This window comes from Sander vitreus, chromosome 11 (assembly GCF_031162955.1).
Source record: "Sander vitreus isolate 19-12246 chromosome 11, sanVit1, whole genome shotgun sequence".
NCBI lineage: Eukaryota > Metazoa > Chordata > Actinopteri > Perciformes > Percidae > Sander > Sander vitreus.
The window spans coordinates 21,672,450-21,688,969 of NC_135865.1; positions in this window are offsets into that span (position 1 = coordinate 21,672,450).

The following is a 16,520-nucleotide window of genomic DNA, read 5'->3' on the forward strand; positions in this document are numbered from 1 at the left end:
ACAGACACAAACAGACAGAGAGAACAAGATTGTGACGCCATGGTTCAAACACTGGAGATTTATCGTTAGTTTAAGGCAGACAATTTTGTCATCATCACCAGGGACATCTATTTTGATAAACAAAGGTGCAACTGTATGAAGATTGGCTGTGAAGAGAATGATCTAATGACCCTTTAAAAAAATATAGATTTTTTGGCTTTTGCAAGAGGATCAAACAGTGAGTGCCAATGGTAAATGTTCCTGGCAATATAAAAAGTGTTCCCCAAGAGATTTAGACTATTGCACCCTGTAAGCGGTATCAGTACTCTCCTGTCTACATGAACTGTGCCTCTTGGCCAGCAAGCCAAGGGAGCATTGGATCAGATTCTTACGCAAACACAAGCACATCAACGGCATGTTCTCATGGCATTAGCATTCCAAATGTTTTTCAAGACGAATGTGAATGTGACTATTTTTGTCTCATAACCCTCTCTCTCAGTTAACTCGTTTTAAATAAATGAATTCTGACAAGGGGAATCTGCATACAAAAACACAGCGGGTTTAGAGGCAGCGGCTGGTCCACTGGTGAGGGCCTCTGAAGCTCTCTCTGAATCTCTTCATTCACTGCCCGCACCTTATGGACTTATGATTCTTTAAATAGCCGCCTCTGTTTATCCCCGTTTTACATTGGAAGCTAGTGAGGCAGTTGGGCATACAGCCACACATTAAATTCTCTGTGCTTCTGGCTGGCACCTGCACATCCTTTAACCGGTTAAATATCACACAGAAACTCTGGAAATTCTTGAATTTTGAAGTTCTGAAAAGTTTGCAGTACAGATTAGTGAAGAAAGACATTGAAAGGAGCGTATTAATTTACCGTGTCCACAAGAAGATTCTCCTGATAAGAGCTATCAGCAACTTTTTACTTACATCAGTGGGTCAATGAGCAAAAATCTAGGCCCGGTATATGCAGTATCAGTGGACCCCCTTCCCCTCATAATGCATCCCTTTTCATGAATGTACAAATAACTAAATCACCAACTTAACATATGCAGCTGTTGTAGTTAGGTTCATTAGTAATTAAGTACTTATAAAACATTTAAGCAAATATTTCTTAAAATCTATACAGTATGTATGCGTCAACAAGTCCTCCAAACCATGCGACCACATAGGTTGTTTGTTCCCATATTACCCATAGGTGTGTTTCATAAATAAGCGCCACTAGCGGTGGCAGGAAATACCACCCACAGGAGCGTTTTCTGTCCTCTACCTAAACGTCACAGTCATGGTTTTTAACAGGACATTAACAGTCACAGTTTGGTTACCGTGAGGCAGCAAAATTACTTAGGCTTTGAAAGAGATTGTGGTTTGGATTGAAATCAGTGCATTTGTTAAGTTACATCACTTCCATGCGTTCAGGCATGATATTGCACGTGACAGAGAATATGGTGTAGTTCCGTTTTCTCCGTTAAGTTAAAATTACTTGCCGTTTACTTTTATTTACGGGACACGAACACCAGTGTCCTGGGTAAAAAGTCCTGTGTTTGTTTGATTGTAGAAACAAAAATTCCCTTGTGGTTATGTAGGTCTTTATTTTGCCTTATTGGTGATAGACCTGCTTCTGATCCACTCTCTGCAGCTATTTTCCAAGCTTTTAATTCCAGGCCTCTTAAGGGTCCTGGGCAATTTTGCAAATGGCTGCGCCCACACAAGGTAATATACATTTGAATTACTTGTCTAGCTTTTTTTATTGTCTTTTTATATATATATATATATATATATATATATATATATATATATATATATATATATATATATATATATATATGTATAAATCACGCTGAATTACAAAGACACAGCAACTTTGAAAATGAAAAACCGGCTAAATCTATTTAGCTGTCAGTCATCAAGTGTTCAGTGTTCACCCGACCTCTTGAATGCCAAGCACATTGTGTACTTTACTTTCCATGACAGAAATACAACCTCACAAGTTCCATTTGAAGGCAGAATTATATGTTACACTGTTGCTAACAGGAGAAAATTTGACAGGCTGGTAATTGCATGCATTAAACTCATCTGTTCAAAAGTGCACATGAGCAAGGCACTGACTGTCAATTATTCCAGGACTCCTGTAATGTAATTGAAACTGAGCACAGCCTTTCTGAATCTTACAGTATTTAATATATGAATGATATGTTGTAAGTGTTTTATTCATTTAGCAAAGACAAGGTCCAGATTATCATATTATAAAAGTCGCTTTGTCTACAATTATTTGTTGTCTGCTGCAAAATATGAAGTCAAACCTACCTATATGCTTTTTTTCATTCTGCATTTCCTTACATTAGGAGATGGTACTGCTATTGGCACTCCACTCATCATCCCATATGGTACTGGTGGGCATATAGAGAAGACATTCAAAGCAGTGCCATCTCCATATGTTCACTACGATAATCTTTTATTCGCCATCCCTAACTCTGGTTCACTCCCTTCCTCGCCTGTGGCAACAATTTTATTTCTGCATCAATTAGCACAGTGATTAATACAACAAGCAAACAGTTTAGAGGTAATGGCACACAATTAACATCTTTCCCCATCATAAAGGGTATGCTAAGCACTCACACCACCATTTTCTCTGCCTGGAATAGAGAGACGTGTTTAGTCCTTAATTCAAATGCTCTGGGATGGGAGTGGAGTGGGCTTGGCTTTGTACTATGCCATCACCACATTAATCTAATTATAGATAGCTGAAAATGAGACTTGCAAATCAGGACTGTGTGTGACACCCCTACCCCCACCCCACACACACACAACCACACATACTCACATTGTCCCCTAAATAGGAGTGAATGAGAATGCCTTTGCTTTTCAATGCACTGCCACCATGCTAGTGCCAACCCACTCTTCAAATGCCAACGTCGCTGGTGAAAAGGCACCATTCACTTGCTTTGTATCCAAACTTGTTACTGACTTACTTTTACCTCCTACCCCCGTCTCTTTTCTCTCTTCCTGTTTTCTAATTACAAACCCATTGGCACGCGTAGGGTGTGCATGGATAAATAGAGCTGTAGGGGCCTGTCATGTGTGTAGTAGTGGAGAGAGGTCCTTGCAGCGCTGAGGGATGAGATGATTTGTTGTGATTGACAGCTACCTTGAGACTGGCCTGATGGAGTTGTCAAAGCTGTATGCTAACAGCCTGTTTCCTTACCACTGCAGATGTACTCTGTTCCGCTGTACTGCACACACACACACACACACACACACACACACACACACATGCACATCATTTTCTAGCATAAGGCACATCATGGGAAGTCAAATATTTATTAGAACAATGGTTTTTAAATGCAACATGAGAAGAGAATGTCAGATTTCAAATCGAATTTTGCTTTCGGGGTTATCCTAGTATAAACAAGCATTTGTACTGACAGCTTCACACTGCCACCTCTTCCATATCACAGTCTTGTTTTTTCTGCAAAGCGAAGACAGAGCTGTATTTGAGGGTGCTGTCTTGGGCTAACACCGGGTGTGTGAATACAATGGCAATCCTACATCTGGGAACTCAGTGGGAAAACTATCCCATTTCTCACTTGTGCTGTTAGGAGAGGGTGTTCATTTTTACAAGGTAGATAGTGTTACTACAAAATGAAGTTGTGCAAAATTCCCTGTGAAAATCTGGTTATGAGCGTTGGCTATGATTTTGACTGGTACTATTCATCAAATGGGTCCACTGAGAGTCAGCAGAGCATGTTTGTTTATAGTGGGATCCCTTCCCACCCTGAGAGCAGGAGACTTTAAAGAGAATTATAGTTACGTATTTGCCGTATTTGCGAAATTTAATTTAATGTAGACTTTTTTTATTATTTGATTGCACTAGAATGTGTGTTCATCACATGTTAACAGATTTATGTTCATACATGAAGATATATAGTTTACCTCAGGGATAACTTTAAACTTCAGGGCTTTGTAGCAAAAGGAAAGGTGTGTCACGGCTCAGAGGCTCTTGTTCTGTAATAGGGCCTCAGCTTTAGCGGGGTATAGAATGGCCAGCTTCACTCTGCACTTGGTCACCAGATTTCTCCTCTGGCCCCCAAATCTTTTTTCCTTTTCTTTCTCATTTTCCCTTACGCCTCGCTCTACTTGTAGTTTTTCATCTCAGGAACAAAAGCTAAGTGTTTAACTGTGAGCCAGATCAAGGGCCTGCTTCTTCCTCCCAGGAAAAGGTGGAATAACAAACATGGCCGACGTTGAAATCAGCCATACCTTCTGTTGGCTCCAACTCCCACATCTGTTCCGCACCTCTCTCCGTCTCCCACACAGCTGCTGCCGCTCCCATCGCCTGCAAGTCCCCTGGGAAGCAGCTGACTGGCACCCGGACTGCCAACCAGATGATGGATCCTACCAGGAGAATCAGACATGACAGGGGAGGTAAGGCTGCAGGACTGGCCACCACTGAACCTGAGGACGAGGGGCAAATGCGGTCAGCTGCCTCTCAGCTCTGTGTGTGTGTGTGTGTGTGTGTGTGTGTGTGTGTGTGTGTGTGTGTGTGTGTGTGTGTGTGTGTGTGTGTGTGTTTGCATGCAGATATGTTAGCGTCTGTGTAAATGCATGCGTTTCAATGCCCATGCCTGTGGGTGATTATTTTGGCACACGCAGTCATGTTTTGTCTCACTCCAGTCACATTCTCCATCTGGACCTGAAGTATTTCATTAGCTGTAGGATATTACATTTTATTTTGAAAGCTGACAAAATATCAACAGAGTTTAACTCTAAATGTTTGTCATGTCTGCAACTGGACCTTCCCAAAACTGTGACAGATGCCAAACAGCACATGGTAAAAGAAAAAAGTGGCAGGAGTGCTTCTGGTATCCTTTTAACCAACGTTGGTCATGAAAGGGAATAAATTACATAGAAAGGAGGAAGATTTGTGACTAATAGAGTAATGAAAAAACAAACGTGCAGGCACTCAAGGTTGGTTACATAAAGTGATAAAAGGCCTTTAATTTTAAGGCAAGACATTAAAAATAAACCAACACGTATTGGCTTGAGCCTTCCTCAGGGTGTGAGTGGCACCACCTTGAGTGCCTGGACATGGGTTTTTTTAAATTAATTTATTAGTCATAATTCTTCCTCTTCTTCATGGCACACAGAAAAGTTTATGACACAAAATCAAATTGAAAAGAGATTAGATTTTAGATATTACATTTTCAGACATGATATATATGATTTTTACATTAGATCCTTAATCGTGTTTTGCATAACTGGTAAGCAGTCTAACTGGTACCAAGAGGTAAGTCCATTATATCACTGAATTGTAAGTTTTAATTATTTAAAATAAGAAGAAAAAAACATGTTTAAAACCTTTTACTGGGCTCAGCATATTGTTTTGTCATTTTTGGCATGACCAGCTTGATCTTGTGATACCAGCTGGATGAAAGCTTCATTCTTGCCCTGCGGCATCCTGCTGTGCCATTGCCTCAACCAGACACTGTGATGGTAAGTGACTGCTGTAATTGTTCTGCTCCCAGCTCTTACACTTCAGCCAACCAACTGGCTCTTTCCTCCTGGTCGTGCCACATTGCCCTCATGGGCCGCCTTGGCATGGACCCACAGCCACAGGGATTTAATGCAACTGTACAGTTTGATGTTGATGTGGAATTTCTTTCAGATGAATGCCCATTGATGACTGTAGCACTTAAATAACTCTCATCCTGGAATCAATGCTGTCAGGAATCATCAAGAATAAAGAGGATTCAATAAGAAATATGTATTTGCTGATGTGTTTTGTGTACAAATAAAATGTGTTTTCATTGCCAAAATGTTTTCACCATCCTCTATTAGTATCTACCCATGCAAAGTAAGACTTCCACTGGCACACCCATACAATGGAGGTGAACTGAATTTAGTTTATTGTGCTCAGAATGAAAGATTGAAAACTCTCTTTCCAAAAACAATTTCCCCTGTTTTTTTTAGTTTTGGGTGTTTTTTTTTTACATAAGAAATTGTTGATGACAGAAGTCTAAGCAGTGGGTAAAATCTGGGAAAATAAAACCAGAACTACATGGCTAAATAGGACAGGAAATTTGGAAGATATGTGTGTTTTTGAGTGTGTGATTAACATTTTTCTTGATCACTGTAGAGATGTAAAATGAAACAATTTCACATGGTGGCTATCATACTCAAATCTCTTTATCACTATCTAAGTGTTTACTTAGCAGCCAGCATGTTTTCTTTATCGTCATCTCTCTGAGAGATTATGCATGCACTTAAATGCTCCCGTTGCCTCATGTAGCCTCGCTGACTACACCAGCACGCACACACACACACACACCCACACACACCCACACACACACACACACACACACACACACACACACACACACACACACACACACACACACACACACACACACAAGAAAACAAACAGCGGAGAGGGAAGAAAAAAGATGAGGGGAGGGTTGCTTTCTGTACATCAAATATTAAATTGTTATCATGGCATATAGACTCGTCTTAGACCAGTCTGTTTGAAGTGACAGTCATTGTTGTAGTTATTGGGTGGATTAGCTCTTGTTGTATAGTAGGGACCTACTACTGTAAGAGACTCATTTACCATTCACTCTGTTCCACACACTCTTGTTGGAAAGGCATCCACTCTGCATTAGTCAGGACTGACGCTGATATCTTTGCTGTTGGGTGTTAACGTTGAAACCCTGTAGTCATCTCTGTTCATTAGCTTATGTAACAAACATCATACAGTGAAGAGGAGGAGTGAAAGAGGAAGAGTGAGTGAAATCAGTGAGGAATAGTAAAGAATGTATGCGCTAAATTCTGCAGGCTGGCACACCATCACCATCAGCAATCCATCTCCCTTTACCTACGGGGTCTGAATATACACAAAGAAACACACATGTGATTACACACACTAATGTACAACACCACACACTCAAACCCAACCTCGAGGATTTGTGTGGCAGGCTTTTATCTTGCCTAACCACCAGTAGTCAAGTCAGGAACCTAGTGAATAATTCACTATATTTACCTGCTCCTCTCTTCAAGATTTATAATGTTTGTATTGCAGCACAAGTAAAAGAATAAATAAATATATAAATGAAGCACTTGGTGAACATGAATGCATAAATAAGTAAAGGAGCAGGGATGCAGGCCGGTGTCTGAGCCAGAGGTATGTTGCCATCTTCTGGTTTTGGAGTCAAACTTCAGGGAAAGATGACAATTTTGAGACCTGAGACCTTCGGTGCTCCATCTTTCATATTTGTGACTTAAATGTAAGTAAAAAATGTCTCTTCATTGGTAACACTATAGCACCAGAATGACATTTAAAAGATTTCAAGATCAGTGGCGTTGTTATATTTCTTGATTTCACATAAAAATGAATTTACAAAATTGGTTGGTTCAGTCAGGGATCACTTTTAAGTGTCTTCATTACTTGTATTTGAGTTTGGTCTAAATGTACTGTATATCAAAGAATCATAAATAAATGATATGAATGAGATTATGAAATTATGCTAATATTGTTGTGCAAAAATAGATACATTTTTGATAGGTGACTCAAGGCTCTACTTATAGGTGTTGTCATGAGTTGTTGCCAGAATTTAGATGCCTTTCTTGTTCATCTAATTTGCATGTATGATTATCCACATATGCCCTCCTGTTCCACCACTGCTACGGAAATGATCTGTGCTGTGGCAGGGTGTTAATTGGCTTGGCCTGCAGTGTGTATGTGCACTGGTGTGTGTCTGTGTGTGTGTCTGTACCTCCACACAAATGTTTGCGTATGTATATGTCAGCATGTTGACAGCGTGAGCAGTGTCGGAGTCTCTCTCCGCGGCCCAGCACATGTGGCTCTCCACCAGTCTGAGTGGCTCTTTCCTCTGTTCCTAACATGCGCTCTGTGCCTCCCCATCCCTGTCCAGCCCTGCTTGCTCTGTTAGGCCCTGTCCGCCACAGACAGGGCCTCACCAAGGAGTCAGCCGCTTGCTGTAGCTAAGGAGAGCATGTCAGATTCTACAGACCTACAACCAGAGCTGGGCTGGGCAATAATTCGATATTATAATGTATTGACTTTCAGTAGAATCGTTTTGTGAGGATATGACCCTATCATAATGTTGTCTTGCAAAATTCAGTTGTCCGAATGTATTAATTTATTAATTCAATTGCAATTAAAAACTTACATAGTAAACAGTGGAAAAGTGTTTTTTCTTTCAATTGAACATCAATTTTATATGGGATTTCCAATGCATTTGCTATCTCATGATGATGATGATGATGATATATATATATATATATATATATATATATGAATACAATTATACTATTGAACACTATTCAAACGAATAGTGATCACAGACATATTCCTCAACCTTACATGCAACAGAGAAGTATAATTAATACAGCTAGACTTGTTTTGTTAATGTCCATAAACATTCATCTAGCTCTCTTTTACTAAAGCATTTCCAGACACTGACACCAACATTATAAAAACATTTTTCTTAGTTGGAATCTATTAAATAGAACACTCTACTCAACAGTAAGTACCATTACCTTGTTTCCCAGACTTTCTCTGCCAAGTCATGTGGCATTTGTGTTCATTCTATTGTTTAGTACAAGTATGTCTCCTGGGATATTTGTGTGCCTTCCTTTATGGCGTCCAGCAACTTCACCAGCTATGTTCCATCATGTCGCTGTGAGGTGTCCAGGCCCAGTACCTGTGTTAATGTGCCTTGTGCCAAGTGTTCATGTGAGTGGGTCTGCATGTGGTCAGCAACATAAGAGGTGCTGTTTCCTTTTGTGTCAAAAACATTTGTGTGACTTTACTTTATGTGTTTCTCTGCTGTCTGTTGTGTAGAGTTTTTTGGTGGGGTCGGCCGATATGGGGTGCTGAATAAGCGGGATGCCACGCTGAGTGGGCACATGCCCCAGAAAGTGCCAGAGGACAATCAACCCTGCCGCCAAACACACACACGCACAATCTCTTGCTCTCCCTCCTCCCTCTCTTTATTTTTCCTTTTCCTGTCTGTATCTATTCCCACTATCCCTCCTTCCTAATTTTTGCCTGCGGCAAGACAGCTGTGTCCATCAGGCCGTGAGGCCCGTGACATCGGTCACACACTAAGAACCCACTAAGATCATGGCAGCTCTTCTAGCTGTTTGTGCAGGGAGGAGATGTGCAGTGGCTCCCACGTACAAACAGTGAACATTTGGTTTGTCTGTGTTAACGAAAAGAAAAATACATTCTTTCAGTTATCATTTGCATATAATTCATTTACTCAGTTTATTTTGATTTTATTTTATTTTGATGCAATACGTTGTACTTCAAAAAAAAAAGTCACTGTCAGATTGTGATTGTGTAAATAAAAAACAGATCCATGACTTGCTTTCACTGATAAAGCCCCTTATTGTCACTAACACTGCATTATGTATTCATTTGAAAAGAGACAGACAAAACATGTAGGGATTATGACGTAGAGCGGCAGTAAACTATACTTCAACACAAAGATTGAAAAAAAGATTTTCTTTCATTCATTTTTAGTTTGCAGGCCTCACTTCCCTCTATTAAATCCTTTCATATTGTGCTGGCAGCAATAGAAGTACCAATGTTTTGAATGGTTCTGCAGTGGTGAGTGGAACATCATAGTAGCCTCTGAATGTAATCCATTAGGATTTCATGGCTGGTTGGGCAGAGTTTTAACCTTGTGCTTTTTAAAATATGTTGTCAGTTTCACTTAGAATTACCTGACTCTTTTATTTTTGTTATACATAGAGAAAACGTAATGGAGAAATTACAGAAAAAAAAATCACTCAATGTCACATCCAACTGTTTTTTATTTGTCAAGATAGACCAAGATAAAATATGCTTTGTGTCTTATTGATGCACGTGAAATTGGTATTAATAAAATAACTGTCAGACAAGCTCTTACTTACTCAAATCAGAAAGATAATATTTCAGATACCTTTGGGCTCCTGAATCATTAAAATATGTAATAAAAAACGCAGTAATGCATGTAACATCATTGTATTTGTCTACAATTTTTATTTTGAATTTTAAAAGGATGTACATTTGTCTCCATCATTTCACAGTTAACAGCATTTACACTTTTTTCTTTCTCAAGTAATACATTTGGATTTAGTTTCTTTTGTCCCATTGCAAATAGTTATTTTGTTAATAATTACAGTACTCCTGCTGTTGGTAATCCATTACCAACAGCCATGTGGAGCTGTATTTATAGTAAAAATATTGTCACAAATTGCCACAGCTGCTCAAATTCAGTTACTGACGAACTTTAAGGAGCAGCTAAAAGCTTTGCTCCAACAGCTCTGTGTCTTTGATGTCAGGGAACTGGATATCCCCCCAGATCTGGAACACAGCCCCAGAATAAACACTGTGGTTTGGAGGTTAACTTGCAGAGCACTATATAGCCTGAATGCTGAAATCCATACAACTTCAATGAAGGAGCCTCTCCCACTCTTCTCCCCACCTCACCCCATTAACCTTTTTTCTTTCTCGCCATCGCTCGGCAGCTTTAGTAACTTTGTGTAGTGCGGCAGCATGTTCTCTCTCTCCCTCTATCTTTCCCTCTTCATCTCTCTTCCTCTTGTCCCCTTTCTCCGTCCCTTTTCACTTGCAGAGGTCCGTTTGAACAGAGGAGCTGTGCTCTCTTTGACCCATGCTTGTCAGTGTTAATTGTATGGGTTTAATTACAAAAACACATTTAGCACGTTGAAAGGGGTTTAAGTTAAATCCTTCCTCTTCGGACCAAACCTCTAGGATTTAGATGTGGTAGGGCTGTATCAGCTATCCGAGTCAGATTAGATGTTGCCTCTTATCTTACCACAGCCTGTCTTTTGAGCCGCCTTTTAGTCAGCTGTCTGTCTGAGGCTTTTGCAGGCTGCTTAGATGCTCTTAGCAAGGCAGCTTGATTTGTACGATGCGTCCACTCACTTCATCCTTAAAGAATGATTTGGTGTCACTGTTTTCACTGGTTACCTATTAAATCAACTTTAAGTGAAAACAATAAGTATTGAAAGTTAAAATATTTTCTTTAGAAAAGTAATATTTTATTTAAAGTTATTGTAAGATTTTAATTTGATACAAATGCATCAACAAATTACTATATATTTAATGCATTTATAACTGTTTTCATGTTTATACTCACAAGGCAACTCTTGTTCTGTGTGGCACAGAAGTGGCACATTTGCAAGAACATTTCAAACTATTTAAATATAAACAATATCAAATACTTTTATCCGGAAAAATTTGATAAACCTACAAATTCACACATAAGCTTTTAAGATATTTTCAAATGCTTAAAATTAAGACTTTAAAGTTGGATCTTTATCTTGCATTATGTAAGATGTGCAAGCTCTGTAAAAATGTATTTAGAAATAACATAATGACATAATTGTGCAATACAGACATGTCCAGACTTTCAGTTGATTCCAGTCCATTGTGAAGCAGCCAGTGAAGCTCTGTTTAATCAGAAGGATTTGTCATGTGATTGACGGACTGTTGACAGCAGTATTGGGGCAGTATTTAGCAAGGTCTCAGGACCCCCATGGCTAAAGTGAATTTTATGGAGACACTGTTGGGTCGCTGGCATAACAAGAAGTCAGGCAGTTTTTAAAGCTGATGCAAATGAAGGTATTTCATGTTGACATCTCACCGTCTGGGGTGTGATAGTTGATCACTTTGTGCATGGTGGGAAAAAACTAACGTGCAAACAAAGCCAGCCCTACTGCATAGTCTGTGCAAGTGTGTTGTGGGGTTACACCCACCAGTGTCCCTCTGTGTGTCTTGGAGCAGAGAGTACATTAACAGACCTAATTTAGAATGTATGGACTCCGCGGACTGGAACATTTGGAGTTATGAGATAGTTAAGCGCTTGGTTAACAATGCTTGGATTGAAATGGGGCGGGTGGCTGGTGGTCATCTTATGTGTCTCTAATTATGAGTTATTGCTGTGGAAATTTTAAAGTCAACAGTGAGGGAAAAAAAATGCCTACATGGCCTAAATAATTAATTTGTAAGACAATTATTAAAGGTTAGTTAGTGAGGTGTAATTATAATATGCACATGATGCAATTTTAAATCATTTGTCATATAATGTCCCATTAATTAGATGTTTTAATATACGTAACCTCTTGTCATTTCTATATTTGTTTGTAACATTTTTTTCTTTTTTTACTCCCCAGAGTTTAATGTGTATATATATATATATGTTTTTTAAATCATTTGACATGTTTTTTAATGAGCATCAATATTTGAGATGGACTCATTTACTTGGATGCGGTGCTGTTATTTATTTTTTATTTTGTTTCAACAGATTCCAGGGAAATAAACTTGCCCTTAATAAAGTAGATTTTGATTCTTCTGCTTGATGCAAAAGCACATAAGATTTCTATGATTAGTTATTTTACCAATTACAACAGAGCCAGTGAAACTTTAATTAAAGCTTCCCTGGATTATAGGTTCTGAAACATATTTACTCAAATGTGTTTAGGAAATAATTTCTGAGGGCTGATTACATCGTTACATTGTGATTGTTATTTTGTCATGCTGCTATATGTCAAATAGTCTACTATATTATATTTGTCCATATAAGCAATGAAATCTATGATCTAACTTTTACAATTGTCATTTTAGGTTTTTCAACCTAAGAAATCTGTGACAATGATGAACGCATGTATTACACATTTATATCAGGTCTTTAAACTGAAGTCACCAAGAGTGTCAAAAAGTAAAACTAAATGCCATTTAAAGATGTACTTTCACAAACAAATGCTTTACTGTGTTATCTTTTACCCCTAATCTGCTCTTTAACTAGTAATATTTTTTTTTCTTCCTTTTTATGGCAAAATACAAACAACAATTTTTAAAGATTATACATCTTAAATGTTTTCTGACTTTTTTCACTGCAGTCCCTGAGGCCATGGTTTTGTGGGCAGCACTGCCTCTAGATGTAACATCAAGAACTACAGTCCTATCAATATTTACGTTACAGTTTTTAAAGGTAAGGATTTTTGTTTAAAATGATTGTAGATGTCAAGATCTCATTTACTGGTACCTAATTTACTGTATAGCCTTCATTTTCTTGCAATTTGACTATATTTCCATTTGTCTAAATATGTGATAGGATCATTTAAGCCAACAGCTGGTCTCTCCCACATTAAAAACAAAAAACATCACAAAAAAGAATACATCTTGACTCACATAAGTGATTTCAAATTTGTATTTTTCCAATGAAAGGATAAAAATGAGAATGAATGAATTGCAGCTCTGAGGTTTAATTGCTTTTTCATGATCCAGCAATCCTGCAGGAAAATGCAGCGTAAAAAAGCCCAATTAGAGTCTTTTCACTTTGTGCTGGAGACAGCAGGGTTCAGGCTGATTGTCTTTCTCTGCTAGTTGCTCTGCTCCAGAAGGTGATACTGGGTTGGACCCCTGTTACCCTCCGAGCCTTCTGTTAAATTTGGCAGAAAAAACACCGGGGCTCAAGGAAGAACAAAGGCGCGCCCGTTTCACCATAGAACCAGAAAAAGAATCCCTGAAGAATGGATTAATTTGGTCTAATCGAGGAGACCCATTCCATGCTTACTCTAGCAATGACAGCTATTGGAGCAAGCAGGAAGCAGCTCTCTTTATTAAAAAACTGCCCTAAATGGCTCGGAAGTTCTTTAGCATGCTCTCTCTATAATACAGCAGATGCTCTATATTAATTGGTCTATGAAGGCCTGACCTGGGGTTCTGTGCAAGGGGTTTAAGAAGCATATTTATTATTTGCTATAACCTGGCGTACATGATGTGTGCACACAAGGGCCGTATTTCATGAAATTATACAGTTCTTAATGTTGTCGTGCTTCAGGGAGCTGGTGTTTGGGAGGTAATGTTTTAACAGCAGGTAAGTCCTAAACACCATTCATCAGAGGCCTGCTCTTTCCCCTCTTCCGGCCACAGCCATGACTGATGGGCCTGTCTTTTGTATGAATGTTTAGCACAGTGGAAAGCCATATGTCACTGGCACTGACTACTGCCCACCACCTCCTACTGTAGCAGTGGTGGAGAGAAGGAGAAGAAAGTCAGAGAGAACAGCAGGATGAGAGAGATTGGGTTCCAAAGCAAAAGGACAATAGGAAGGGAAATTAGCACAGAAAGAACAAAACTGACAAGAAGAAATTAACAGACTATGTCTTGCCATATACCCATCACCTGAAAAAGCAGCTACAAATGTTGTGCTAAACTTTAAATACAGTTAGTAAAACAGAGGAAGAGCCCTTGCAGTTACTCTGTCACTCACATACAGCATGAGTGCACAAATACATACACTCAGCTACACACATTAATAGTGGTAGAGATGTATTTTTAATAAGAGAAGCGGTGGTGGGAGGTGAGAGGGGAGGTGGTGCTGGGCTGGTCCATCTGTCCCAAGCAGCCTCTCTCCCAGTGCTGCTGCCGCCCCCTCGTGAGAGAAGCACAGCTGTTACTGGAAAGCCCTACTGTCCAGAAAGGGGCTCACACTCCTCCCCTCCATCCCTGTGTCCCTCCACCTCTCTGCCCAAACACCCCTGCAAGAGGATGAAACGAACCAGTAAGCCCAGCCACTGTGCAGTCAGCCTGCGCGTCTGCAATTTCAAACCTCTTTAGATCATTTTTCATGCTCACCAGAAATGAATAATGCACACATTAACTGGTGCCAGTTAATAAATTTCCGTCTCACTGCACTATATTTTTCAATAAGGGTCTAGCTGCTTCGTTTTGTTTTGCAAAACGGCCTCAGAAGGCTTCTTCTGCAAATTATCCCAGCCCCCCCCTTTTCATCCACAGCCAGAAAGCTTTTCCTTGACTTAAGAAATGATAAAATGATCACAAATCGGCTTAAAATTTCACTGTTGCATGCAAATGTCAGCGAGTATGTTAGCCTTTTTGTTATATCCATGAGCATTTAGTGCTTTTCTCAGCTGAAGATAATACACCACAACCTTTTTCACAAGAGTGCATCCTCAACATTCAGCCCCCAGGGCACCGCTACATAGAAACAGAATCAATCTTGGGGAACTTCCAGGCTTTGTATGGGAGCCAAATTGGCAGACTATGTCCATTATATCAGTTCAGCAAAGCCCTGGCTAGCATCTGGCCACATTGGACGTTTTATAGCCCATCTCTAACTATTAATCATTGGCCGCGACATCACAGACTCTCAAGAGAGTGGCTGAATGCTACGTTACAGGGAACACCACTGAAAATGCCAGGGCATGTAGACACAACGGTCCCAATACCCACTGACAGTAGCCCTCCTTAAAATGACAAAGTGCATCCAAGCCAGACGGACAGAGTGGTGTCAGGGAAGCGCTGTGACAGGCGAGGGGACCCCTCCAAAAATGCCACCGTGCCCTAGTGGCCTACAGTGTTGTAGTGCACTGGTAGTATCTGTTCGGAGGTCGTGTCATGTAATATGATCTAGATGAAGCGGACAGGGTGGGTCCCTCTCTGGGATGTGGATGGGGTGTCAGACAAGCTGCTCCCCTAATAAGGGCTGCCATTCGAATGATCACTCAGTCAGCCTAACCTCTGACCCCTACTGTTATAAGAAACAGAGGGAGGGGCATGCTGGGATGGTGGGAAGGACTTTGGGTTCAAATGCGCAGTATTTACATCAATTAGACAGGCAAGATGGAGGTGCCCATCAGAGCCCATTAGGATTGTTGTGGTAGGGGGGAGCGGGAGGGAGGGACACTGAGGGCCGTACAGAGGCCCAGCGGACACATCACAGGACTGCCCTTGATCACATCCTGTCACATTGATGAGAACTCTGTCAAAGCCGCTCTTACAGATGTACAGTATGTTTTTGTGTGTGCGCTTCAAGCTGCCATGCCTGCTTCCAGTCCTTCTCTACCACAAAATATAATAACAACTCATGTTATCCACAGTATACAGTATTATTAGCCTCCAACAATTTCAAGGTTTTCTCAACAATACAGCTAAACTTATACATTCAAAAGGCCCTGTTCTTGCAATCCCAGTCACTCAATTCCAGGTCGACTATCACACGTATTCCCTCTGCTCTGCTGCTTAAGGGACATTTCATTGTGGCAGTTTGGATAAGCCCTGTGTTTCTTTATTTTGTTTGGGGGGTGGATGTTGGTGCTTATCAGATGCTAAATAGCACACCTGCTGTTCCAAAACACCCTCATTGGGTTCAAATTAGTGCTCCCCTGCTTCTTGTTCTTCTGTTGAATATTCTGCTGCAACAAAGGGATGTTTTTTTTTTTTTCCCACGAGTTTGTTTAGTTTAGTATTACGGATTTGGACCGTGAACAATCAGACATGATTCGCACAAATCCATTGATTACAATGATCAAAACTCATCAGTGTGATTAGAGAATACAATAAAGAATGTCATTGTATCACTGTGATGGAGCATCCAAGCAGGTAAAAGGTGTACAGTGAACACCCAGAGAACAAGGAGAGGACTTCATAAGGCTGTAGTATCCCATCTTTTATTAATGTCACTCCCTAGGACTGCAGGTGTTTG